The sequence below is a fragment of the Lissotriton helveticus genome, chromosome 7 (genome assembly GCF_964261635.1).
Source record: "Lissotriton helveticus chromosome 7, aLisHel1.1, whole genome shotgun sequence".
Lineage (NCBI taxonomy): Eukaryota > Metazoa > Chordata > Amphibia > Caudata > Salamandridae > Lissotriton > Lissotriton helveticus.
In genome coordinates, this window is record NC_136068.1 from 643,582,738 (window position 1) to 643,609,020 (window position 26,283).

The following is a 26,283-nucleotide window of genomic DNA, read 5'->3' on the forward strand; positions in this document are numbered from 1 at the left end:
GACCTGGCTGCCTCAATCCTGCTGAAATGCAAAGCTTTCAGGCCTGTTACCATGCATCTCAGATCAGCTGGCATCTCTTACTCCTGGGGCCATCCATTTAGATTAGACTCCTGCGTATCGAGGTCCAGTGGGAGGAAGAACCTCAACGAAGCAAAACAAACAGAAACCAACATAGCAGCCATGGATGGACTACAATTAAAGCCCCAGCAACCAAACTGCCCCCTGACCCAGACACCATGGCCAAGGAACGGCAAGCCATGGGACCCCTCCAGTGAATGAAGGCTGGTGTAAGCGGGAGGAAATAGTGGACCTTCCACAGATACCTCCTCCTGATCCTTTTTTTATGGCTGTTGGGGCTGGGTTCAGGCGGGGCAGGGTGAAACTGGTCACAAGTACCTGTTCATTCAGTGGGCTCCAGACTTAGGTACACTTCATGATGCTGGGCATTTGCCTCATTGTTGGGGTTCATTATGCTTTTTTTTATTTTACTTTTTTTGTCCCACGAATCTCTATCCTTACGTATAGGCACTGCTTCCCACAGGGTGAGACTCCTAGATCTCAAGGGAAGGCTCACAGGGGTGGCGCTGGGAGGACATTGGCGTCCCGCATGGCTTTCAATTGATATCATAGTTACATGCTGGAGAACATTAAAATCCTCACGCTAAATGTAAAAGGGCTGAATAACCCGATAAAGCAGAAAACTATTCTAACTTACTTACAACCTTCAGGCCCACAAATATGCTCATTACAGGAAACTCACCTCCTGGCCAGGGACACGCACAGACTTAGATTGAGGGTTTTCCCACAACAATATTTCTCTTCACACTCAGCGAAACCAGCCGGAGTTGCTGTCCTCATCTCATGCACGTTTAGGGGCAAAATAGGCACGAAACAGACTGAAATTAAGGGGAGGCTCCAGGCCCTCTTGGTTACCATTAATGCGCATACTTATACCCTAGGCACCATTTGCGCCCCTATGAGGGGCAGGAGGCATTCCTAAGACGGGCAGTGATGGAACTATCAGCTTCGCCAGACCGGCAACGTATACTAAGGAGAGATATTAGCTCCATTTTTGACAATCAGTTAGACCGTTCAGTGCAACAACATGGGCAGGCCGGGGTTCTCTCACAGACGGGGCAGGAGTGGCTGTGGGATCCAGGACTATTGGACATCTGGTGCACTATATATCCCCAGGCGACAGATTACACATTCTACTCGCATGCACATAAAACCTATGCCAGAATTTATTATTTTATCAGGTCCAGTTTGCTACTTCAGCACACGCTGACCTCAGATATTGAACCTCGTTCCCACTCTGACCAAGCCGCATTGACACTTACGCATGCGATTCCCTCCCCAGACAGACCATCATACACATGGCAGCTGCCCAACACACTTTTACATGTCCAGGGGTGATCACACGCCTCGATATAGCACTGAAGCAATTCATGATTTTTAATGATATCCCCGGCACCTCCATCACTATGCCTTGTGAAGCACTCGAAGTATTCACTAGAGGGGAATTCATTGCTATATCCACAGCGAACAATCAAATTAGATGGGACAAAAGAGAGGCCTCAACAGGTAAGTGCAGGAGCTAGAACGCATTCACAAATGAACCGGGCCCCCTGGGTTTGGCGACAATTAGAGGCAGTGCGCCTGCAACTCACTCGCCTAGATTTGGAAAAGGCGGAATTTGCAGCCCTTAGGCTGTGACATTCTTTCTACATGGGGGAGATAGATGCGGACGCTCATTGTCTAATGAGCTCTGCGCCGAACGCCAAGCGGCATCTGAATATAGAGTATTCAACGAGTCTGGTAATGAGTTCTCAGATGACACAGCCATAACGCTAACATTCCGTGATTTTAATGCAAAACTATACACAGCCCAACACCTTTCAGAACAAGATTCTCTCACCTACACAGAGGGGGCAATTCTCCCCAGACTAACACCGGATCAGGCAGCCAGCATGGAGAGCCCTATTTGCATAGAGGAGGTGATAACAGCTATAGCCTCTTAAGTCCCCGGGCCCTGATGGGTTCCCCGTCATCTTCTACAAGACCTTTTGCACAACATTGGCACCAATTCTCACCAAGCTTTTCAATGAGGTAGGCGATACCTCAGACATTCCCCCCCACGATGCTAATGGCCTCGGTTGTAGTGATTCAAAAACCTGGCAAGGATGTTCGAGTCTGTGCTTCTTACAGACAGATATCCATTTTAAACACTGATTTAAAGCTCTTTATTGGCGGCCAGGCTCGGTCCAATGATGCCAGGGTTGCTGGATCCCGACCAGTCTGGCTTTGTGGCCACCAGACAGTGCAGTGACCACACATGGACGCTACTTCACCTTCTCGACAAAGCTGGACACCAGAAAGAGGGACTTGTGGTGCTATAGGTTGATGCTCAAAAAGCATTCGACCGAGTACATTGGAAGTGTCTGGAGACCACCCTTGCGTGGTTTGTGATGAGCGACTGTTTTCGTAAATGGATATTCAGCGGCTATAGCCACCCCATGGCCACGGTGCGGGTGAATGGCCACTCCTCTGACTCCCAATCGCCAGCGGCACAAGGCAGGAGTTTCCACTCTGTCCCCTGCTCTTCGCTCTTTACATGGAGCTCGTGGCCAGATGGTGCAGGAGAACCCACTGTTCTCTGAGGTTAGAATCAGGGGGGACCTTCACACTATCAGTCTGTAAGCAGACAAGGCAGAAGCTACACTGGAGAAACCCCAGACTTCCATCACTGTGTTTTTCGCTTAACTCGAGAGCTTTGCGGTGGGCTCTGGGTTCCAGGTCAACGTTACGAAATCGTGAGTGCTAGGGATTTCCCTACGGCATTCCACCCGGAAGACCCTTGCACGCCCTGTTCCACTTCAGTGGGAGATGGAATCAATTCCATATCTAGGGATCATGCTGACGGTGTATATGTGTGCTACGGCTACCCTGAACTATAAGCATCTTCTCTCCCAGGTTCGTAAAGATCTGCGCCTCTGGAAGCCATTCGGCCTTTCCTTGCTTAGCCGAGTGGCAGCACTCATGATGAACGGGTTACCCAATATATTATACATCTTTTAAATGCTCCCAGTGAAGCCTCCCACTGGTATTATTAAATCGCTTCAGCTGGAATTCTATCTGTTCGTGTGGGGTAACAAAAAAGCCTAGAATGAGCAAGGAATTGAGCTATAGGCCCTCCCGAGAGGGAGGACTGGAAGTCCCTAATATAGCTTGTTACCACCAAGCTACCCAATTACGTGTTTTGGTAGAATGGTCCCGTAGTGAGTCGGAGAAACATTGGTTGTTTAGGGAAAGAGCGATCTCAGGACAGACGCTGTGGGGGATCCCTTTCCTTCACAAGACTCAATGCCCAGCTGGTTTATATGGCTCGCCAATCATTCACACGACTTTGAGGGTATGGAACAACACTGCAACAAGATATGGCTTAACTTCCTTCCCATCACCTCTCACACCTATAGTCAAAAATGCGGAATTCACCCCAGGTCTAGATCAGAGGGCTTTCCAATGCTGGGGTAGAGAAGGGTGTAGGTCAATAGGATACCTTTTTGACTTGGAGGGCCCTTTGACCTTTGAAGATCTTTGTTCCAAACTTCTGTTCCATGGTCCGAGCGGTACCACTTATATCAGGTACGACATTGGGTGATGCACCCCTTGATGCGACTAGGGGCCCAAAGACCACTAACCCCATATGAATAATGGCTCCACACCAAGAAGTCCAACTCACACCTTATCACTGAACTTTATCACTTTCTGAGCCCCCAAGAAATGGTGACCTCCTCAGCAGGGCAATGGTTTTGGGAAGTAGAATTGGGGCGAACACTGTTTGCAGAATGAATGGGGTGACATTTACTACCACGCACGCTGAGGTAACGGGTTTTTAGGAACCCGCCGGCGTCAGGGGATAACACCCGAAGACCTCTGAGTTCTCCCTTGTTCCGGACCACAGAAACAATGAGTCTTCTATCGCAGTCAAAGATCAAGTTTTATTGGTAGCTACCAAGTAACACGTGTCCCAGAAGTACACCACACGGAGAGTAGGTTCTTGGGAGACTGTTCGTTTTTACAGAACCAGCCTTCTCCTTATATACAAGATACATGGCTTCAAGCAAGAATTCTTGAGTTTATGGTATGGCAATATACATATTTCTACAATAATACAAAGAGCGAAGTCATGTAAGCAAGCCCATATTTTAGATGTCCAGTACGTTGATAGATTACCCAGTTAGGCCTGGAACTCCCATCAGATATCGATGAAACCTCAATAAAGAAAGGTGTAACCCAGTCATAAACCTGGCCATAAACAAGGAACGTGGACAGGTGCATGTTTGCAGAAAGCATGGTCTGTATGTAGTGAATGGTTCGTGGAATGTTATGCGTAGATGCTATCGCATTCGGCCACTGGGCGAGGAGCTGCCTAAACAGGTTTGGCCGAAGACAGTGGAGTCAGTTGGGACAGGTCAGGGGAAAGTCACGGAAGGTGGATGTGTCTATTTGGATCAAGCTCGACCTTTAATTGACTTATCATGAGGGCAAGATGCAAGATGGATGCCGTTCACAAAATGGAGTTTAAGGGATGGGACGGAAACTGTGATTTAGGGGTGTTGGCAACCCTCGATTGTAACGCAAATACATAGGAATGATGTCCTAATCATTATCGGTTCGTAGACACAAAAATCGTCTCGGTACGTTGAGGTTTTGTGACACGGGTATTGAACCTCGATGTCGGGAAAACAACAGGGTCCGGATTTTGAGAACCACAGACCCTCCTTTTGCCCTCATATAAGGCAATAACTCATGCTAGTCTGAGTCCAAATCGGTATGAAGAAATTCGTGGAGATGTTGCTGTAGCATCATTCTGTTACTCAGCTCGTCCTGCTACACAGGCTTCCGTACACACGAGGTAGCACAGAGGCCACATAGTGCAGGAGCACACTGTATACACAAGCAAAACATGAACAGAAGTGCCAAGATCATCCCAATGAAAATCAATGTTTTCCATCCCCAGGCAGTGATCAGTTCCCAGAACCACCCCAGCAGGGACCAATCCCCTTTCTCAATGTGAAGGGAACCAGATATTTCGTGCAGTTTGGAGATGGCCTGGTATACTGTTGGTGCGTTATCAGGGATGAATATGCAGCAACTGGATTGGATGACTCTACACACACCACCACGATCGGCGAGTACGATGTCTAAGGCAATTCAGTTCTGAAGGGTCATAAGTCGATCCGACTGAAGCTCTGTTGTCAAATTGCCAAGGGCTCCAGCCGTAGTAATCACGGCGGATTCAACTATCCGTGCTAGCTGGCGAATATTCCTGCTGTTCACCATAGGCCCCCAAAATGGCAGAAAACCCTTTGCGAAGTCAGCGAATTCCTGACCCGCGGTGTCGTCTTTACTCACGACACCTCTAGCTGTCCTTGTCCGGTGGTAATCTGCTCGGGCCGTATAGGTGGGAGGCAGCAGAAATGAAATAAAACATGTACCTGAGAAATCAGGGGGTAACCACGTGTAGGCTTGGTCGTGGCAAACGAAATACGTGCCTTTGGCTGGCAAAAGTATAGGGGAAGTTCGGGAAGCAAATACATATGTTTCCGTGCAAACGCTCTTTCCCAACTGTGCTGTGGGGTTCCTACCAATACCCTGTAAGCATAAGTGACCTAGGTGGGGCACTATCCAAACTGGGCGGGATTTCTGTGCTGCCTGGCTCTTGACCAGGTAAACCCCATGTTTAGTCACATTCCAACGGGTGTAGGGACTCAGTTCATCTTTGGGCATTGTCAGATATGTGTCGATATCCCTACTCATGTTCCTTATCCCTGCAATTAGTGCCTTGTTACTGGAATCGCTCGCAGCGGAACGGGTCGGGTATGGTTCTAGGGCGAATAAGAACATGGTCTGGAAAGCCCACAGAGAACCATAGTAGCTGAATGGCAAAATGAAGTATGGGATCCCCTTATCGGTTGTGTGTGGCATAAGTCCGCATATCCAACAGTTTGACGTGTTCATTATGGACTGGTGTTGGTGTAGAAGCTGGATGAAAGAGTTGTTTACAAATTCGAGTCTTCGGGCAGACTCGTGTTCAGGTAAAGGGTGAAAGTAGTGTGGAGAAATAGTGGGAGGAGGTGGTGGCTGGGTGTCATTCGAAAAGGTAACTTTAAAAACGAATAGTGTATAACTAGTAAAAAACACAAGTATGCTACATAACATTAAAACACATAGTATCAGGAATCTTCTTCTGGACAGTATCGTGCATAACTGTTTTCTGAAGTTCGTGAGCCTGACAGGTCTCTCTACCCTTGGAAACTCCATCCTCTAGTTGCTGCCCGCGGTGGTTGATTGATTCTCCCAGGGAGCGCGCTCTGCTCAGTCCGGGGTAACTCCCGTGGACCAATCAGAACCGTGGACCTAGAACTTCCCAGTTGCACTCCCCAGACTTCAACCGCGACCCTAGCAGCAGAACCGGATGGCGGTTCGAAAAATCAAAAATGAGCTAGTTCCCTTGGGACGAGAGAGCTGAAAATCCAAAAATAGTTCTTAGGGGAAAAAGGAAATTACATTAGATCAAACTTTTATTAGTTCTTTTGTCTAGACCGCAGGTTGTATCGTCGTTTCCCAGGTACGGTGTGATCTTCAAACAGCGTTTCAGGTTCAGTAGTGTCCAATTGCATAGATGGTGACACAAGTCCTTGCAAAATATGATCACTCTCCTTTTCGGTACTAGTTTCTTTCAAACGGGCATCGCTGAAAGGGATGAAGCGAGGTACGGATTCTGTCTCAGAGTCGGCAAGTCCTTTGTTGACCCACCGGTCGTATGGAAGGGGTAGAGGGACCCGTTTGCAGTGGGTCCCATGTACCCAGTTCTTCTTGCCTTCAACCCGAACAGCAGATCTCGTTGAAAGCAACACCAGGTATGGTCCGGTCCACCTCGGCTGTCCGTTGTTGGTGCGCTTGAAATTCCGCACCAAAACCCACGAGCCGGGTTCGATGAGGTGACCTGGATCGTCAGAGGCTGGTGGAGAGGAACTGTGAACCTGTTGGTGTAAAACACGCAATTTAGTTGTCAATTCGCGCAAATAGTCAAGCAGTACGGGGTGTTCTATCTCGCTTAGTTTCTTGGGTCTTGGCACGCCCCAGATGTTGGCTGGGCGGCCAAACACAATCTCATGGGGGCTAAGTCCTAACCTGGAGTGGACAGTCGTCCTGGTTGACAAAAAGTGCTAGAGGCAGGGCGTCAGGCCATTTAAGACCTGTACTGGCTTGGATCTTGGCTAGTTTGAGTTTTAGAGTGCCATTGTAGCACTCTACTAATCCAGCTGATTGGGGGTGATTTGCAGAGTGGAATTTCTGGTGGATGCCTAAATACTCGCACACTCTCTTCATCACGCATCCTACGAATTCACTTCCGTTATCACTCCAGACGATTCTAGGCATACCGAACCTAGGGAAGAACTCTTTGACAAGGGCTTTGGCAGTTGATAAGGCGGTGTTGTCCTTAAGGGGGTAAGCTTCCACCCACCTTGAAAAGGCGCAAACAACAACGAGAACGTATTTCAGATTGTTGCACCTCTCCATGTGGATGAAATCGAGCTGCAAAACCTCGAACGGGTACGTTGGAGGCGCAAAATGACCAGCTGGAGTTGGGGTTCCCCTACCGGGATTGTACTTCAAACATACCATACACTTTTCGACCACATTCTTTGCACATTTTGGGATATTGCTATTCTGCCATACTGGGGCCAATAGTTTACATATTCCTCTCAAACTGATGTGTGCCATTCCGTGAGCCATCGTTACTACTGCAAGTACGTATGCATTAGGTAATAACCATCGCTGGTGTTCCGATAATTCGACCCAACAATCATTCGCATCCAATCTACCTGTGCTTCCTCTCCATTCATTCATCTCGTTCTCAGTGGCCTCGGCTTGTATCGATTTTACGCTTTCAATGGTGTCCTCACACATTCCCACATCAGCGATCCATCTAGCGGGACCCATGACATACATCCGACTCATTGTGTTCCTTGCAGTTTCTTTCGCAACCTCATCTGCCAATGCATTCCCCCGGCCAACATCATCCTGAATCTTTTTGTGTGCACTGCATTTTATAATGGCGACTTGTAGGGGCAAGGTGAGTGACTCAAGGAGCTCATTGACTAGCTGGCCATGTTGTATCTTTGCACCATGGGACGTAAGGAACCCACGTTCACGCCATAATCTCCCAAAACTGTGAGCCACACCAAAGGCATATTGGCTGTCAGTGTACACATTCACTCGCTTTCCTTTCGCCAGCACACATGCTCTAGTAAGCGCTATCAACTCTGCAGCTTGTGCAGAACTGTGGGAAATGCGTGCAGTCTCTACAATGGTGTGTAACGTCGTTACGGCATATGCTGTAGTCGTATCACCATTCGGCAACTTGAAACATGAACCATCAACCCATAGAGTATCATTGCATTCGGGAAGGGGAGTGTCTTGTAAGTCTACTCTCCCTTTTGTCTCTTCCTCGGTCCTGAAACAGCAGTCATGTTTGTCAATCTTGTCTGTCTCTGTCGGGATGGGTAATAACGTAGCAGGGTTGAGTGTATCACACCTCTTTATATGGATGTGACTTGCTAGCAGGGTAAGTTCGTAACTGGATAGTCGAGCGCTAGTAAGGTGTTGTGTCTTTGTCCTATTTAGCAAAATGTCTACTGCATGCGGAACCATAACGATCAAAGTGTTATTCATGACTAATCCAGCAGACTGTTGAATGCAGACAGCTGCTGCGGCTGTTGCTCTTAGACAACTTGGCAGTGCCTTAGCCACTGGATCCAGAGTTGCCGAAAAATACGCGCATGGGCGCTGTTTGTCCCCAAGGAGTTGCATTAAGACTGATAATGCACAACCTTCTTTTTCGTGGACATACAATGTAAAAGGCTTACTGTAGTTGGGGTTTCCCAACACAGGAGCTGAACACAATGCATCGCGCAACTCGTGGAAACGCGTCTGACAATCTTCAGACCAAGGCATAGGATTAGGCGTGTCTTTGCGGAGTAGTGACAGTAAGGGTTTGGCTAGTAGTGAGAAATTCGGTATCCATTGTCTACAGTACGATGTAATGCCCAAAAAAGCTCGAACACCTCTCTGTGTCCTTGGGGCACTTAGTTCTGTGATTGCCTGTATTCTTTCTGGTGTCAGTCTCCTTCCCTCCTTCGATAAGATGTGACCTAGGTAGGTTACTTCTTGTCGACAAAATTGCAGTTTTGAAAGGGAGACTTTGTGCTTCATGTCACATAGGTGACGTAATAGCGACAACGTAGCTTCCTTGCAAATCTCTTCAGTGTCTGCAGCGATCAGTAGATCGTCTACGTACTGAATCAATGTTGACCCATCTGGCAGTACAATTGTGTCTAGTTGTGTTTTCAGAGCCTGACTGAATATTGATGGGCTTTCGCAGTAGCCTTGAGGAGCGCATTTGAAGCGGAAGCTTCGTCCTCCTAAATTGAAGCCGAAAAGGTCTCTACTCTCTTCGGCGATCGGGACGCTGAAGAAAGCGTTCTTCAGGTCAATCACCGAGAACCAAGCTGCTGAAGCTGGAACCATTGTCAATAACGCAGTAATGTCGGGGACGACTGGAAACTGCGGTATAACTACCTTATTTACTTCTCGGAGGTCAATCACAAACCTATACACAGGGGGCTGTGAAGGATCAGTACGTTTTAAGACCGGTAAAACTGGACTGTTACAAACGTTTCCTGTTGTTTCTTCGATAACATCTTTATCGATCAAATCATAAATGATCGTTAATAATGCCTTCTCGCATTCGTTAGATATTTTGTATTGGGGAATACGTGGCAATCTGACGTTGGCTTTCAAAGTTATGACATACGGTGCTATCTCTACACGACCTACATCGTTGGAACCATTAGCCCACAGTATATCGGGAAGTGATGACAATTCGGTTGGGATACCTTCTTTTGACAAGTACATTGGAGAAATGACTTTTTTCCCTAAAGTAAGCTGTACTCCCGAGGGAGAACAGTACAAAGTCGCGTACAACCTCTTTAGCAAATCCAATCCTAACAAATTTTCACCGCAACCTGTTGTAAGAATGAGGGGTGCTTCTAATTCACAGGGGCCAACAGAAAGGGAAACAGGACTAGAGATCGGGTTTCTAACAGGGGCGCCAGAGAAGCCTACTGAGACATTCATTTCGCCAGACAAAGGTGCGCCAGGAAGTTTTGAGTGCATAATAGAACTTTTTGTAGCACCAGTATCCAGCAGAAATGGCTCTGACACTCCTGAGGTAATTACCTCGACATAAGGTCCATCCTGATCTACTGGAACTGAAACAACTCCCTCTCTTTGTCCATGGCTGTCCTAGCGATCGTTACCCTCATTGTCGTGTTCGGTGTAATAGTCGTCAGCATAGTACTGAGCTGACTTGGACGATGAATTACTCTGTTGATCAAAGCCATTCATGGATTTCTGAGGAGGAAAAGAAGTTATATTCTGAGTGAAATTTCCACGGCCTCTACCTCTAGAGGCATGCTGAACACCTCTTCCCCTTACACCTTGGGCACCGTTTAAACGTCGTGCAAGAGCCGGACAATTACCTTTAAAATGACCCTCTTCTTTGCAATACGCACATTGATTCGGGCCATAGGTAGGACGCTGATGGGAAAGCTCGTTTCCTTGTGCGTCTCTAGAGTACTGCTGATTCTGTTGATAATTGGGCTGGCTAGCCATACGAGGCGGATAGGCCTGTTGGAGAAGAACTTTAGTTTTCAAATCTTTCGTCTTTTTGTCTGCCTTGTCTAACTCGTCTTTACGCCTATTTTCATAGTACTGGGCTGTTGCTAGAATCTGCGCTGACGTAGAGACAGCCCAAGCACTTTCTGAGTCCTTTAGTTTAGCACACAATTCAGGAAGCAAATTGTGTACAAACTTGTCTACAAACAGTCTTTGGCCACCCTCGGTAGCCATATCCTGACCACTATGGTCAGTGAAAGTTTCCTCAAATCTCGTGAAAAAGTCAGACACATTCTCGTCTTTCTTCTGCTTGCACGCGGATAGCTTGTCCCAGTTTACACGTACATCAGGCATAATTGTCTTCATGTACGCAATAATTCTACCAGGAAGTTCAGCTATTAACGGCTCAGGCTTGAAACCACCGATTTGTCTAGGATCTGTAGTCGCAATGTTCGCCCATGAGTCACCTAATTCTTGGTCATGATCCGTATGACGTATCTTACTCCATAAAGGATGTGGAACAACGTTCCCAAACAACATGTCTATATCCGCTAAATTCATTATACATGAGCTTGCAGTTTGGGACAACTCCTTATAATACCCAGTCGGGTTTTTACGGGGATCGGGTAGTGTCTGTTTGAGTGCTAAAACTTCGGATCTTTTCCAGGGGACATGTACCCATACACGCTGGAAATGAGGCAGAACCGGTGGAACTGCGTTTGCATCACCTTCCCTCCAAACCGGAGGAACCTCTCTCATGGGGTACTGTCTCGCTCTTTTCCTACTAGACGTACCACTGTCAGAGGATGACCCAGAATTACCACCCGTACTTCGATGTGATAATAATATCTCAACTGCTTTTTCAACATTGGGACCAACTATCATACCCTCCCCAAATTTAAATCGCACACTACACAACTCTTGCTGGTTGCTCTTCTGACCATTATCTTCCAAATCCTCACACAGGAAAACACACATCTGCTCAAAGACGTATCTTTGCGTTGGTTCATCCCATTGACGGAAGACGTTCATGACAGACTCTACATCATATCTCGCTGTATCCATAGCCCAATTTCGCGCTAACTTATTCAATGACTCCCTTTCCTGATAATCAGGCATTTGGCTTCGTAATTGTCTTCGTTCCGTGTTAGGGGTCGTTTTAGGCGATCGAAAAAGTGGTGAAGGAAAGTTAGTAACAATGCTGGCCATTTTATGCCAGACGGAAGGTGAAAGTGGAGGAATAACTGGTAGTAGAACAGAGTCACGCAAAGCAGAAACAGAAATGTTCGTAGAACGAGTATCAGAGAGACTAGAAGGTGCGCTAGGCGAAATTTTAGAAGGAACGGTAGGAGAAGTAGACGTGATCGGTGAGCCTTGAGGAGGCTGTGCCAAAGAAACAGGAGCCAGCTGAAGAGTAGCCGGTGGGTGCGGTAAAGGAGCCTGTATTACAGCTACCAAAGGTGCAACTAAAGGTTGCGGAGGTGCTGTGGCATTTTGTGCATAGGGTGGCGGAGAATTTAATAGGTGGGACATTAATGGATCTTTCTCGGATCCTTCCTTTTGACCTTTTCCTCTATTTGGCAGCATCGGGTAACATTTATCTATCGCTAGTTTCTTGCTCCTAAGCATCTGTTCGCTCTCCTGCTCTTCCTCGTTATCTCTGTATGCAACGGCAGCTTGCACCATTGACATACCTCTTTTATTCTTTTTTGCTAATCTTATTTCTTTCTGTTTGGCTTCTTTGCGCCATAAGCGGAAAGAGTCAAACATCGCCGGCCGGGCTTTCTTCTTGAACAATTTGACCTCTAAGTTATCTAATATTTCTTGGTCGAAACTACCATATTGGGGCCATTTTAAAACACCATCCTTGCGGGTGTATTTTATCCATACCTCGTTATATGTTATAGGACCTACGCCGTGCTTCACATAGAGTTCATACGTTGGAGTTCCAATTGGAGGAACCGGACAAGAATCTTCCAATTGGGAGTCCTTACTACAACCAAGACAAAACAAGTTTCCAAGTCTGCTAAAACCAGGCATCTTCACTCACTAGTCTAGCTTCAAACTTCAAAGGATTATCTGTTACGATATTTCTCGTGAATACACGAGTCCTTCGGCTTTGGGGCTTGCAAGTACCAAATCAAGTCGTATCTCAAGGATACCAAAAACTAAGGACAAACTAAGGACTAGGAGACGCTCCACTTATACTTAACTGAAGTATTTGAAGATCTGTGACGTCGCTAGAAGACTCGTCTATCGTTTCGCTCTACCAAGGATCACTGGGTCCAAAACAAGGCGATAGTCAGGGCAGCAGTCCTTCGTAGCCGTCGGGACGCGGGGAACCTCGCAGCAAAGACCTTCGGAACCACGTCGACATACAGGGGTCGCTGAAGTGGCTGGCCGTCCTCCGGAATTTTCACACGAAGCTCCTCACGAACATCAGGCTTGGACCGTCACCGCTTGATATCGCCCCGAGTTGGGCGCCAACTGAGGTAACGGGTTTTTAGGAACCCGCCGGCGTCAGGGGATAACACCCGAAGACCTCTGAGTTCTCCCTTGTTCCGGACCACAGAAACAATGAGTCTTCTATCGCAGTCAAAGATCAAGTTTTATTGGTAGCTACCAAGTAACACGTGTCCCAGAAGTACACCACACGGAGAGTAGGTTCTTGGGAGACTGTTCGTTTTTACAGAACCAGCCTTCTCCTTATATACAAGATACATGGCTTCAAGCAAGAATTCTTGAGTTTATGGTATGGCAATATAAATATTTCTACAATAATACAAAGAGCGAAGTCATGTAAGCAAGCCCATATTTTAGATGTCCAGTTCGTTGATAGATTACCCAGTTAGGCCTGGAACTCCCATCAGATATCGATGAAACCTCAATAAAGAACGGTGTAACCCAGTCATAAACCTGGCCATAAACAAGGAACGTGGACAGGTGCATGTTTGCAGAAAGCATGGTCTGTATGTAGTGAATGGTTCGTGGAATGTTATGCGTAGATGCTATCGCATTCGGCCACTGGGCGAGGAGCTGCCTAAACAGGTTTGGCCGAAGACAGTGGAGTCAGTTGGGACAGGTCAGGGGAAAGTCACGAAAGGTGGACGTGTCTATTTGGATCAAGCTCGACCTTTAATTGACTTATCATGAGGGCAAGATGCAAGATGGATGCCGTTCACAAAATGGAGTTTAAGGGATGGGACGGAAACTGTGATTTAGGGGTGTTGGCAACCCTCGATTGTAACGCAAATACATAGGAATGATGTCCTAATCATTATCGGTTCGTAGACACAAAAATCGTCTCGGTACGTTGAGGTTTTGTGACACGGGTATTGAACCTCGATGTCGGGAAAACAACAGGGTCCGGATTTTGAGAACCACAACGCCACAATGCACGGAACACTTCCAGCATTGAAACAGTGACCGAAGTAGTCACCTACTGGTACCTTACACTCCCAGACTACACAGACACAATCACAATCGCTCTTCACAATGCTGGAGGGAATGTGGCGCAGAGGGCACACTGACACACTTGTTAGGAGACTGCCCTGTCATTTCACCCTTCTGGAACCAAATTTTAGGCGACATAGACAACCATTTCAACACCCAGATACTGTGTTTCCCGGAGTATGTCATCTTTGGCCTACCCAACGCACTGAAGTTTCCTCTCAGGTCGCGCAAGGCTAGTCAAATGGGAATAGCCCTTGGGGCAGCATTGCAAAACATAATATCCCACTGGGGCACAGATAGAATAACCACATACCAGGGGTGGTTGCACAAATGATGGCACGTTCTGGGCATGGAACGCATAACTCTTTCACTACAGGGAGATGGGGCCTCTTTTGCAGATCTTTGGCGCCCGTTTCTTTCCTTACTTGGCACTGGGCTGAGGGTACTCATCTGCCCTACGTACTTGCGCCTTTTGCGGCTCTCGTAACCCCCACAAGAATCCACTCCACTGGCACCACCAGGCACAACATCCTAGTGAACTTGTATGGCTTACAGCGACGTGACATTCAACTGGCCCTGATGGGAATAAGACAGGTGTAGGGGGTCAGGAGCATCCAGGGAGAGACTTGGAGGGGTGGGGGTTGGGAAGGGAGTTGGTTTTGTTTCTTTTTTATGTAATCTGCCATGCTGTGACTCATTGCTCTCTATGACAATAAAAACAATTGAATCTAAAAATATATTGTCCAATCCCGCTTCTGATGCCATTGATTTTTCATCCAGTTGTTTGCTAAGCTCCCTAGAAAGAGCTTGTAGGAAATTGGGTTACTGATTGAGTGGTGGGAAAACCCTTCTTAAGCAGCAACCACACTTCTTCTCAGGGTAAAGTCACAAGCACACCCTAAATTAACCTGTGCTGAACCCTTGGATAGATTGCACAGAGCAGTCAGGCTTACCTCAGAGGCACTGTCTAATTGTGCAACAGTAATAGAGTGAAAACACTCCACAAAAGGATTCCACACCAGTTTAGACAAATACAGTACATTTTTATAAATAAAAAAATATAAAATCAACAAAAATCAAATTAATAGAACCAGAGATATGCAGCTTTTAAGATTTCAGCAAAAATAGCATCAAAAGTCACTAAGTGTCAACTATGGATACCTGGTTGCACCAGACCAGGACAAAGGCCTGCTGAACAAGGTACCTCCAATCCTGGTTTGCACAGCATTGTGTGGTCCTGAGTCAAAGATGCATCGCCAAACTGAAGGGATGCGTCAGTTCTGATGTGCAGCAACACTGCGGTGCAAGATCCTGCGCGGTCGTTGACTATTCTATTGATGAGGGCTTGCATGCAAATTCCATATTCAAGATAGGGTTGCACTGTCTGGGCAATGCATCGGTTCTGAGAAGCTAAGAGGCTGTGATGCTCCACTCGGCATCGTATTCGAGGCTGCCGTCCATGAGGGATGAGAGGCCCTGCACCAAGAATGCATCGCACATTGGCAGTTCCGATGAGTTAATGGGCTGAGATGCAATACAGCTCTTTGTCGGGGTACTGATCCACGCAGCAGTGGCAAACATCGGTTCTGCTCAGAGTTGTGCTTGGAAGCAGTGGAGATAGATCCATTCCACTTGATTCACAAAACCTGGCAGAGCACCTTAGGCCTATTTACAAGGGTTTTGGACTGAGGTGGCACCACTTTAGAGGGTAGACTCACAAATGGCACAGTCCAGGCACTGAGTTCAAGATTACTGGAAGCTCCTGTCCCTGAGGCCTAAGTCAGGATGACCACTGTTGGTCCTGGCACCATTGACGTGGGTCTCCCTTCCATTTTTGCTGCTGCCTCATATATTGTTGCTGGTGTTAGATGCTTTGGGAACTGTGCCACTGCTATCCAGTGCCACAGTGCAAGTGCTCCCTATTGTAAATTGATGTACTAATCAGTGATTCCATGTTTGGCTCTTTGGTTTACTTGTCAGACCCTAGTCTAGTGCACTGAGTGAGCCCAGGGAGTGTAAATCCAAATGCTGCTGGTGGGCCTGCAGCACTGGTTGTGCCACCCACAGAAGCAGCCTTGTAAAATGTGTCTACGGTCTTCCATTGCAGAGCCTGCGTGCAGTCTGTTACTGTTATGCTGACTGGGCAAGTGCACCCACTTCCCAGTCCCTAAATCTTCCCTTTTCTTCATATCAGTCAACCCTATGGTAGGCCCAAGGGCAGGGTGCATTGTAAGTATACGGTAGGACAAGCCCTGGTGTGTGTGTCATGTCCTAATAGTAAATTACAGCCATTTTTGTTTTTCACTATTGCAAGGCTACCAGTTCTCCATAGGCCAGAATGGGCTGTTAGCATTATTACATTGTATAATCCTAACTGTCTCAGAGTTATGGTAGAAACTCAAGTTTAGTATGCCTGAACTCAGAATAATAAAATACATCTTTTAGTAAAGTTAATTTTAATATTCTGTGTTTGCAAATACCACTTTTAGAAAGCAGGTATTTCCTTGTCTAACCATTCAAACCTGCCTCTGCTAGTTTGTGTATTCCTATGTCTTGTTTTGTGAGTGACAGGGCTGGGGAATTCCAGGAGACAGGCTGGGGCACCCTGTTGTGAATAGAGAGATCTGCATCTAGATGGGAGGGAGGAGTTGCACCTGAACCTTGAATAGTTCTGTGCCTGCCTTCCACAATGCTGGCTCCTTCCCCTGGGGAGCGGCTGAAGTCTCTGCCCTGCACACTGAAAAAAGTGAAGGAGTCCTGTAAACAAAGTGCTCCAGGACTGTACTTGCCTTCCACAATGCTGGCTCCACCTCCTGTGGGGCGTCTGATGTGCTTGCCCTGTTCTGTGAAAGGAAAGGAGAAGTCTGGTAAACAGAGTGCTTCAGAACTGGTTTGGACTGGGCAAAGGCCCCTCTCCCCTCAGAGGATTTTGGGGTATAAATATTGGGACCCTGATCCCATGAAATTACATCACTTAGGACTACAAGAAGAAACCTTTACTGAGGAGAGGAACCTGAAGAAACTATTCCCAAGCTGAAGTGCTGCTTGGGGGATTGGCCTGCAGTTGTGGCCTTACTGCCAAAGGAAGGAGAAAATAACTTTGTGTACTTTGCTTTCAACTTGTGAAGGATCTCCAAGGGCTTGGAAAAGAGCTTGCCTCCTGCTGAAGTCTCAGGGACAACAGACTTCACCCCTCCTAGGTCCCCAGAGTTCTTTGGAAGTGCCTGCTGCTGTTTCGGGCCTTCTGAGGGCCTGCGTGTCGCAAGGAGCTGGAAGCACGACTCAACGAGAAGAAGCGTGTCGCCGTCGCTGTGCCTGCCGTCGCAACTCCGAAGGAGGGTGTCGCCACTGGAACTGTCACACTGCACCGCATCGGAGAGAAGCGTGCCGCAACTAAGAGGAAGCATGTCGCCGTCGCTGCTGCAGCCATCGCAACTCCAAAGAAGGAGGGTGTGGCCGCTGGAGCTGTCACACTGCACCGCATCAGGAGAAGAATCTAGCAACGATGTCGGAGCGTGTCGCCGTCGCTGTGCCTGCTGTCGCAACTCTAAAGGAGGGTGTCACCGCTGGAAATGCCACATTGCACCGCATTGACCAAGAGCACCTCGCATCCCCGAGAAGCGCGCCGCCGTCGGAGCTGCAGCCATTGCATCTTGGGTGTCGCCGCTGTAGTTGTCGCATCTAGCGGAAGCTTCACGCATCGTGGAGAAGAGCATCGCCGCTGGAGCTGTTGCCGTTGCATCGTAAGGGTGCTGCCGCTGCAGTCCACGCATTGAACCAAGAGCTTCTCGCATCCCCGAGAAGCGTGCCGCATCTGGAAGATCTTCACATCTTTATTTCTTTGTATCAGTTCTTTGCTGCATTTCCCATCGCTGCGGCATTGCTTGTCGTGGAAGCGCAACACAACTTAAGGTACATTGACGCAGAGTGTTGCATCTATGAACTGAACTGAACTAAGCTTAAATCTACCATCTTAAAGTAATCATAGTGTGTATTTTTGTCGTTTATGGTCTTGTGGTAACTCTATATAAAGTCTACTTATTTTTTATATAAAACCTGTGTGGTGTCCATTTGTAGTGTTGTCACTGGGTTACTGTATGTGGTCACAACTGCTTAACTTACAACGCCTCTGAAATAAACCTTGACTTCTCATGCCACACAACCTAGAGGGTGAGCAGGGGTTATTTTAGGAGTGTAATCCCCTTGTCCTGACTAGAGGAGAGGGTCCCTATTTGTCACAAGTACCTACCTAACTAGAGACCCCCAAATCTAACAACCGCCAACTGGCCTATTCAATCAGTTTGTGGTCCTGGGTTCAACAGATGCAGATCCAGTCCTTCTCACTCTAGCAAGATGACAGCAGGTCAGCACAGCAGGGCAGTGGTCCGTCTTCCTGGCAGAGTATCTACAGGTCCAGAAGTGTACTAAAGAATTAGGCCCTCATTAGGATAGCGGTTTTTCCGCATCCTCCGGGCCGGCGGAAGAGTCCGCCGGCCCGGAGGATGCGGAAAAACCGCAGCGGAGCCTTCACAGACCCCCCGCCAGATTAGGATGGCTGGGGGGTCCAGAAGACATTCCGCAGCTTTTCAGCCGCGGTCGCTTTCCGACCGCGGCGGAAAAGCTCTAACATATCTGGTGGTGTCTATCAGACACCGCCAGGCATATTAGGATGTCAGCATTTCTATGCCTTTCCACGGCGGCATTTCCTCCGTGAAAAGGCATACGGACTTTTGTTTGGGGGCCCGTTGCGGGCCCCCAGGGGTGAAGGGGGGGTGGGGGGAGCACATGGGGGCTACCTATGGTACCCCCCTGCATTTGCGTGCACGAAGCGGCAGGCACCTCGAGGTGCCTGCCGCTTTGTGCATGCAAATGCACAGCTTTCATTTTTAACCTTGCGGCGGGTGCTGCTTGAAGCAGCACCCGCCGCAATGTTAAAAATACAGGATGTGACTGCCACCCTGGCGGTCACATCCTAATTGCACAGGAGGGACCGCCGCTGCCCCTGCGGACGGTCCCTCCTACTCTGGGGTGGCGGACAGACGCAGGTCCGTCCGCCATCCTAATCAACCCCTTAGTGTCTGAGGTCCAGTATTTATATCAAGCTGTGCATTAGAAGTGGGGAGGAACTTCTAGATGTTTCCCTTTAAAGTCCTCAGTGATCCTGCCTTCCCTGCCTTGGCTCCAGACTAACTACAGGGGTTATGCATCCCAAAGTGTGGAGTCAGGACACATCCTATTCTGTAACTAGGGCTAGGTCCAGCCCTACCCTCCAATCCTGCCAGTGATGGAAACTACTAGGCACACCGCAGCTCTTTAGACTGTGTGTTTGTCTAGGAGGAGCACACACTACCCATCTGTCAGCTACACCCAGTCATGTGACCAAGAGAAATGTTACAGGCACTAAATGGCTAGGGCAGGAAAATGCCAACTTTCCAAAAGTGGAATTTTCAAAATTGAAACGTAAAATCTGACTTAATCATAAGCTAGGATTTTTCAATACAACTCCAAAACCACCAAACATGAACTGGTTACCTGCTCCCATTTAGAAATTACAGCTTATTAAAAGTAATAGAACAACAGCAATTCTATCCTATGGAAGAGGTATGCCTTGCAGAAGAGAAAAAATAATTTAAGGGTTTTTGACCACCCGGGCATGTCAACACTGCACCCTGCCCTCAGGGCTGTCCACGGTCTACCCTGGGGGTGTCTTATATGTAATAAACAGGAAGGTTTGGACCTAGATAAAAGTTTTATTTTGCCAGGTTCAAATGGAAGTTTAAATTTGTTTACATATTCTGTGATGACAGGCCTTAGAAATGTTCAGAGAACTACTTCAGTGGGTGTCACAATCAGTGATGCAGTCCTATGAGTAGCATTTAATTTACAGACCCTAAGCAAAGGTAGGGACTTAAAGGATATTAAATATGCCATTTGGGGATAAGCCAAGGTGACCATGTTTAAAGGATTGAGCACATGCACTTTAGCACCGGTTAGCAGAGGTAAAGTGCGCAGAATCCATGCAGGAGGAAAGCCAAATGTTTGGGGAAATTCCACCTGATGGTTGGCAGATCTATCAGAGCTTGTCACTTCATAAGTAGTCATTATTAGGATACATTTTCTGGCAGATCTATCAGAGCTTGTCACTTCATAAGTAGTCATTATTAGGATACATTTACTGGCAGATCTATCAGAGCTTGTCACTTCATAACTATTCATTATTAGGATACATTTACTAATACAATTATCACCACACAAAAAAGTAATAACCCACTGAGATGTCCACTTAAAACAAAAGCTATCACACAAGAATACATACTTGCATGTTACACACTGTGCTTTGCAACTGGCATATTAACCCTTGATGAGATTTAAAATCAATCTTTTATTGTGTATTTAAAGTGAAAAATACAATGAATACACAAATATGCATTTGGGTCACAATTCGGTATACAACGCAGCATAAGGTGTAAACAGCTTGGGGGAGGGGGGGTCATGCCCTCTGCTGGTAGTGTTGGAGCAAGATCTGGTGAGAAGTCTATGCTATTTTATGATAAATGAAACCTGTAACTAGGCTGTACACAGATCTGTTCAGAAAGGGCATTAACCGTCATAGATATTGCATCAATATTATACCTAGGAATTGGCTTACACAGTGATCTCAACAGCAAGTGTCTTTTTGAGAGGTATTATAAAATGTAGACAATTTTTGACAGAAAAAGTACACATTTACTGTAATATGTCAATTTCTTTGGATCTGATTATGTTTGTGTGTGTGTGTGTGTGTGTGTATGTGTCTGTGTGTGTGTTGTGTGTTGTGTGTTACTAACCCCTGCTCCTCTTATCTCTGCGACTTTTGACTAGCATTGCTGCCAGGTTTCCCTGATCAATGCATGATGTGCTGTTCTAGGCAGGTTTTTCTTTGAATTCTCAGATTTGTAGTTCAGTTTTGTAATGGAATAAATAGGACTACAAGTCCCAGAATTTAAAAATCAAATCTGGACTGGGGACATGGGAAACTTGGCAGGGCTCCTCCAGTCCATTCATCTACCACGTCAGCCCCAATTTATGGGATCCTTTAGCCATTTTTACCACATCCAGCACCGGCTAAAAGAAAAGTCTTCAAGTGCCACAATGTGGATCTGTCCCTGTAGCATCTTTAAAGATTTTAATACTTTTTATTATTAAAAAGCCAAAAGGTTTTCTTTCTCCATTTTCCTTTCATGCTTTCTCTCTCAGGCGTTTTAAATGCTGTAAATATCTATTGTTCCCTCCTTGTTTTTGCAATTTTTCTTAGCTTTTTCCATTACTGTGATGGTTCCCCTCTTCATTATTAGCTTTTCCTCGTGTTAATTTCGCTTCACTTCCTTAAACTAATCTTTTGTTTTTAGCATTCGAGATCTACGTTTATTTTCTCCTTTGTTTTGCACGTAGTGCAGTTTAGTTAAAAAAGTCAGAGGTCAAGGCAAGATAAACAAACAGTTAAGCACTTTAATGGGACCCTTTCTTAGTGTCCCAATTAAACAGAGTGACTGGGGCAACAGCTTTGCTTGGAGTGCTGCTGCTTCTGCCTGCTAAAGCAGAGGTTCGCCTCTCCTGAGGTGGGCAGGGCTGCTGTGGGCCAGTCCGAGATGTCCAATAGGCAGGACCTCGAAGTCTTCCGAAGAGCAGGGGGATACACGATCCCAAGAGGATACCAAATATTACAGAGCACCTGATCGTTTTGGCTGGTGCACCGGAGTCAGAGACTTGTTTGCTGTCAGTACATTGAGGTTCCAGTGTCATGTAGCAGGGTGACTGTGATCCTGCAGCAGTTCAATCACCAAAAGAAGCATGGGCCATCAAACCCCTCCCCCATTCCCAAAAGAGATGCCATTTATTTTTTTCACTCTCACAGTAGCCAGTGTGCCTGCCTCAAGCACAGATTGCGGCTGAGGTGATCACAAAGTCACCAGATACACTTGAAACACATGCAGTGTACTAATAATAATCAGTGTGCTTACAGCTGGCAGACTATCTGCATGAGAGGTGACGGGCCTAGTCAGCATGCTCTCCTACCGAGCAGGGTATAGTACACAAAAGAGTACTGGCATGGCATGCCTAGTCAGCATCTTATCCTTCCAACCTTGATATAGTACGCATGGGAGTGATGGCACGAGGGGCCTAATCAGCATCTTACCCTTCCAAGCTCAATAGAGTGTGCATCAGGGTGCTGGCACGAGGGGCCTAATTAGCATCTTATCCTACTGAGCTCGAAATAGTACGCATCAGAGTGCTAGCACGAGTAGTCTAGTCAGCATCTTATCCTTTGGAGCTGGATATAGTATACATTAGATTGCTGGTACGACGGGCCTCTGTCTTTCAAAGGTCGATACAGTGTGCTTCAGAGTGCTGGCACAAAGGGCCTAGTGAGCATCTTATCCTTCCCTGCTGGATATAGTGTGCATCAGAATGCTGGCACGAGGGGCATAGTCAGCATCATATCCTTCCGAACTTGATATAGTACGCATGAGAGTGATAGCTGCAGGGACCTAATCAGCATCTTATCCTCCCGAGCGTGATAGAGTGTACACCAGAGTGCTGGCACAAGGGTCTAATCAGCATCTTATCCTTTGGAGCTGGATATACATAAGAGTGCTGGTACGACGGGCCTAGTCAGTCCTCTGTCCTTCCAAGGTCGATAGTGTGATTCAGATTGCTGGGCCGAGGGTCCTAGTCAGCATATTATTCTTCTGAGCTTAATGTAGTATGCATCAGAGTGCTGGCAACAGGGGTCTAGTCATCATCTTGTCCTTCCAAGATGGATATAGTACACATCACAGTGCTGGCACGAGGGGCCTACTCAGCATCGTATCCTTCGGAGCTGGATATAGTATACAGCGGAGTGCTAGTACGATGGGCCCAGTAAGCCCTCCATCCTTCCAAGGTCGATGTGCTTCAGATTGCTGGGATGAGGGGCCTAGTCAGCATTTCATCCTTCCAAGCTCAATAGAGTGTGCATAAGACTGCTGACACGAGGGGCTTGATCAGCATCGTATCCTTCTGAGCTGGATAAAGTACACATCAGAGTGCTGACACGAGGGGCCTAGTCAGCATCTTATCTTGCCAAGCTGGATATAGTACGCATCAGAGTGCTGGCACCAGGGGACTAGTCAGCATCTTACCCTTCCAAGCTGGATATAGTATGCATCAGACTGCTGGCACGATGGGCCTAGTCAGCCTTCCACCCTTCCAAGGTTAATACAGTTTGCATGAGAATGGTGGCACGAGGGTCCTAGCCAGCATCTTATCCTTCTGAGCTCAATAGAGTGTGCATCAGAGTGGTGGCACGAGGGGCTTGGTCAGCATTTTATCCTCCCAAGCTGGATATAGTACGCATTAGATTGCTGGTACGAAGGGCCTAGTCAACATCTTACCTTACAGGCTGGATTTAGTATGCATCAGAGTGCTGGCATGAGGTGCATAATAAGCATCTTACCTTCCAAACTGGATATAGTATGCATCTGAGTGCTGACAAGAGAGTCCTACTCAGCAACTTATCCATCTGAGCTCAATAGAGTGTGCATCAGAGTGCTGGCACGATGGGCCTAGTCAGAATCTTATAATTCTGAGCTCAATAGAGTGTGCATCAGAGTGGTGTTACAAGGGACCTAGTCAGCATCTTATTATTCTGAGCTCGATAGAGTGTGCTTCAGAGTGCTGGCACGACAGGCCTAGTCAGCCCTCCGTCCTTCCAAGGTTGATAGAGTATGCATCAGAGTGCTGGTACAAAGGGCCTAGTCAGCATCTTAACATTCTGAGCTCGATAGGGTGTGCATCTGTGTACTGGCACTAGGGCTAGTCAGACCACCTTCATTCTGAGGTACAGTGTGCATGGGTGTTCTGGAAATCTTCTGCTTGCTTACAACAGCCAGATTGTCTGCAGACTAGCTAGCCTAGTACCGGCACGATGGGCCTGGTGAGGCTCCCATCGTTCCGAGCTCGATACAGTGTTCTGTGCCGTGATGACTAGATAGATAGACAGACAGACAGACAGCCAGACAGACAGACAGATACACACTGCGCACCTTAGACACACCACCCTGGTTTTTTTAAATCTTCAGAACTTTGTAAAGGAAAAATGGTTCTAAAGTACTGCCAACATTTTGACTTGCTGTCTTCAAATAAACATCAGAGACGTGGTTCTTCATGGCTTTGTAATGTTATCTTCCTTGAGAATCCCTTACCCCATAGTCTACCTGCGTCTCATGAAAGTGCACAGCCTTAGGACCGCCTATTTGTTACATGCCAGGCGCGCAGCGCCCATAGGGCTGAAAGGGCTTCAGCCCTTCCCGTCGTGTGTCCCAGCCCGTGCTGCTGCAGCTCGAGCTGCTGTAGGCTAGGCTAGGCAGTGTCTGGAGTGTCCTGCATGCCCGAGTTTTTCACAGGTCTTTAAAGACAATTTGCATATTTAAATTTCTTTGTGAACTGGTCACCAACGTTTCATTTATTTTCTGGTTCCAGTACCCCCTGGGCCCCCTTACATTTGTATTTTACATTTACTGTCGTTGTGTAAGAATGCATTTCATAAAAAGGAATGCAATGTAGTATTGCCGAAAGAAAAATGCCAGCCATGTGTTGTTCAAAGAGCCTGCAAAGACCTTGTCTTGACCCTAAATAGGGTTATAAATAAAAAAGTATGTATTCATTTGTAATGTGACTTCTCTGTCTTTGTTCCCTTTAATTATCAGTCATGGATCATTCAGGCAGCCCTAGAACACAATTAAAAGTGCTTTCTATATATATTTGCTGTTTTAAGTATGCACAGAAACAAGCTGAAAATACAGCTTTATGTGACTTTCATTTTTGTACAGTCTGGGACATCAAAGTAATGAGCTGGCAACAGGGCCGGACTGGCTACCGGGCAGTTGTGCGTGCTGCCGTGCTGGGGGCTAATTTCGTTGATGGGGACCTGCGTGTGCAAAACTAAATTCGTTTCGCTTTTTTATATCAAATCGCACGCAGGTCCCCATCAACGAAATAAGCCCCCACCAAAGAGAAAGGAGCCCCAAGCTCGGCAGCACACACAACTGCCCGGTAGCCAGTCCGGCACTGGCTGGCAACCCTAATCATAAGACTGGAAGTTTGTTGCAGGAACAGCACATTATTTATTTCCTCCTCCCTTGATCCCTGATTAATGCCATAATACCAGGGCTTTATGTGGGCCGGGACCTGCCGGTGCTCAGCACTGCAGTTCTTAAAAGCAGGAACATCAACGGGTGTCTATATGGCTCTACATTTTCACCTTCATACTCAGAATTGAGAAAAATCTTAACTCTGCAGCAGTTCCCGGTTTTTTATTTTTTTGCTGTTCTGTAATTGCCAAACTCAAAGTGGTTTACATCAACACAACAAGGACATCTTCATTTATTTTTTGGTAGTCACGGACGATTAAGTCTTATCCTTCCGAGCTGGATATAGTATGTATCAGAGTGCTGGCACGAGGTGCCTAGTGAGCATCTTATCCTTCTGAGCTGGATATAGAATGCATCAGATTGCTGTCACGATGGGCCTAGTCAGCCCTTCGTCCTTCCAAGGTTGATACAGTCGGCATCAGAGTGCCGGCATGAGGAGCGTAGTCAGCATCTTATTTTGCCAAGCTGGATATAGTACGCATCAGAGTGCTGGCACGAGGGGACTAGTCAGCATCTTACTCTTCTGAGCTGGATATAGTATGCATCAGAGTGCTGGCACGATGGGCCTAGTCAACCTTCCACCCTTCCAAGGTTGATACAGTTTGCATGAGAATGGTGGCACGAGGGTTCTAGTCAGCATCTTATCCTTCTGAGCTCAATAGAGTGTGCATCAGAGTGGTGGCACGAGGGGCTTGGTCAGCATTTTATCCTTCCAAGCTGGATATAGTACGCATTAGATTGTTGGTAAGAAGGGCCTAGTCAACATCTTACCTTACAGGCTGGATATAGTATGCATCAGAGTGCTGGCATGAGGTGCGTAATAAGCATCTTACCCTTCCAAACTGGATATAGTATGCATCAGAGTGCTGGCAAGAGGGACCTACTTAGCAACTTATCCTTCTGAGATCAA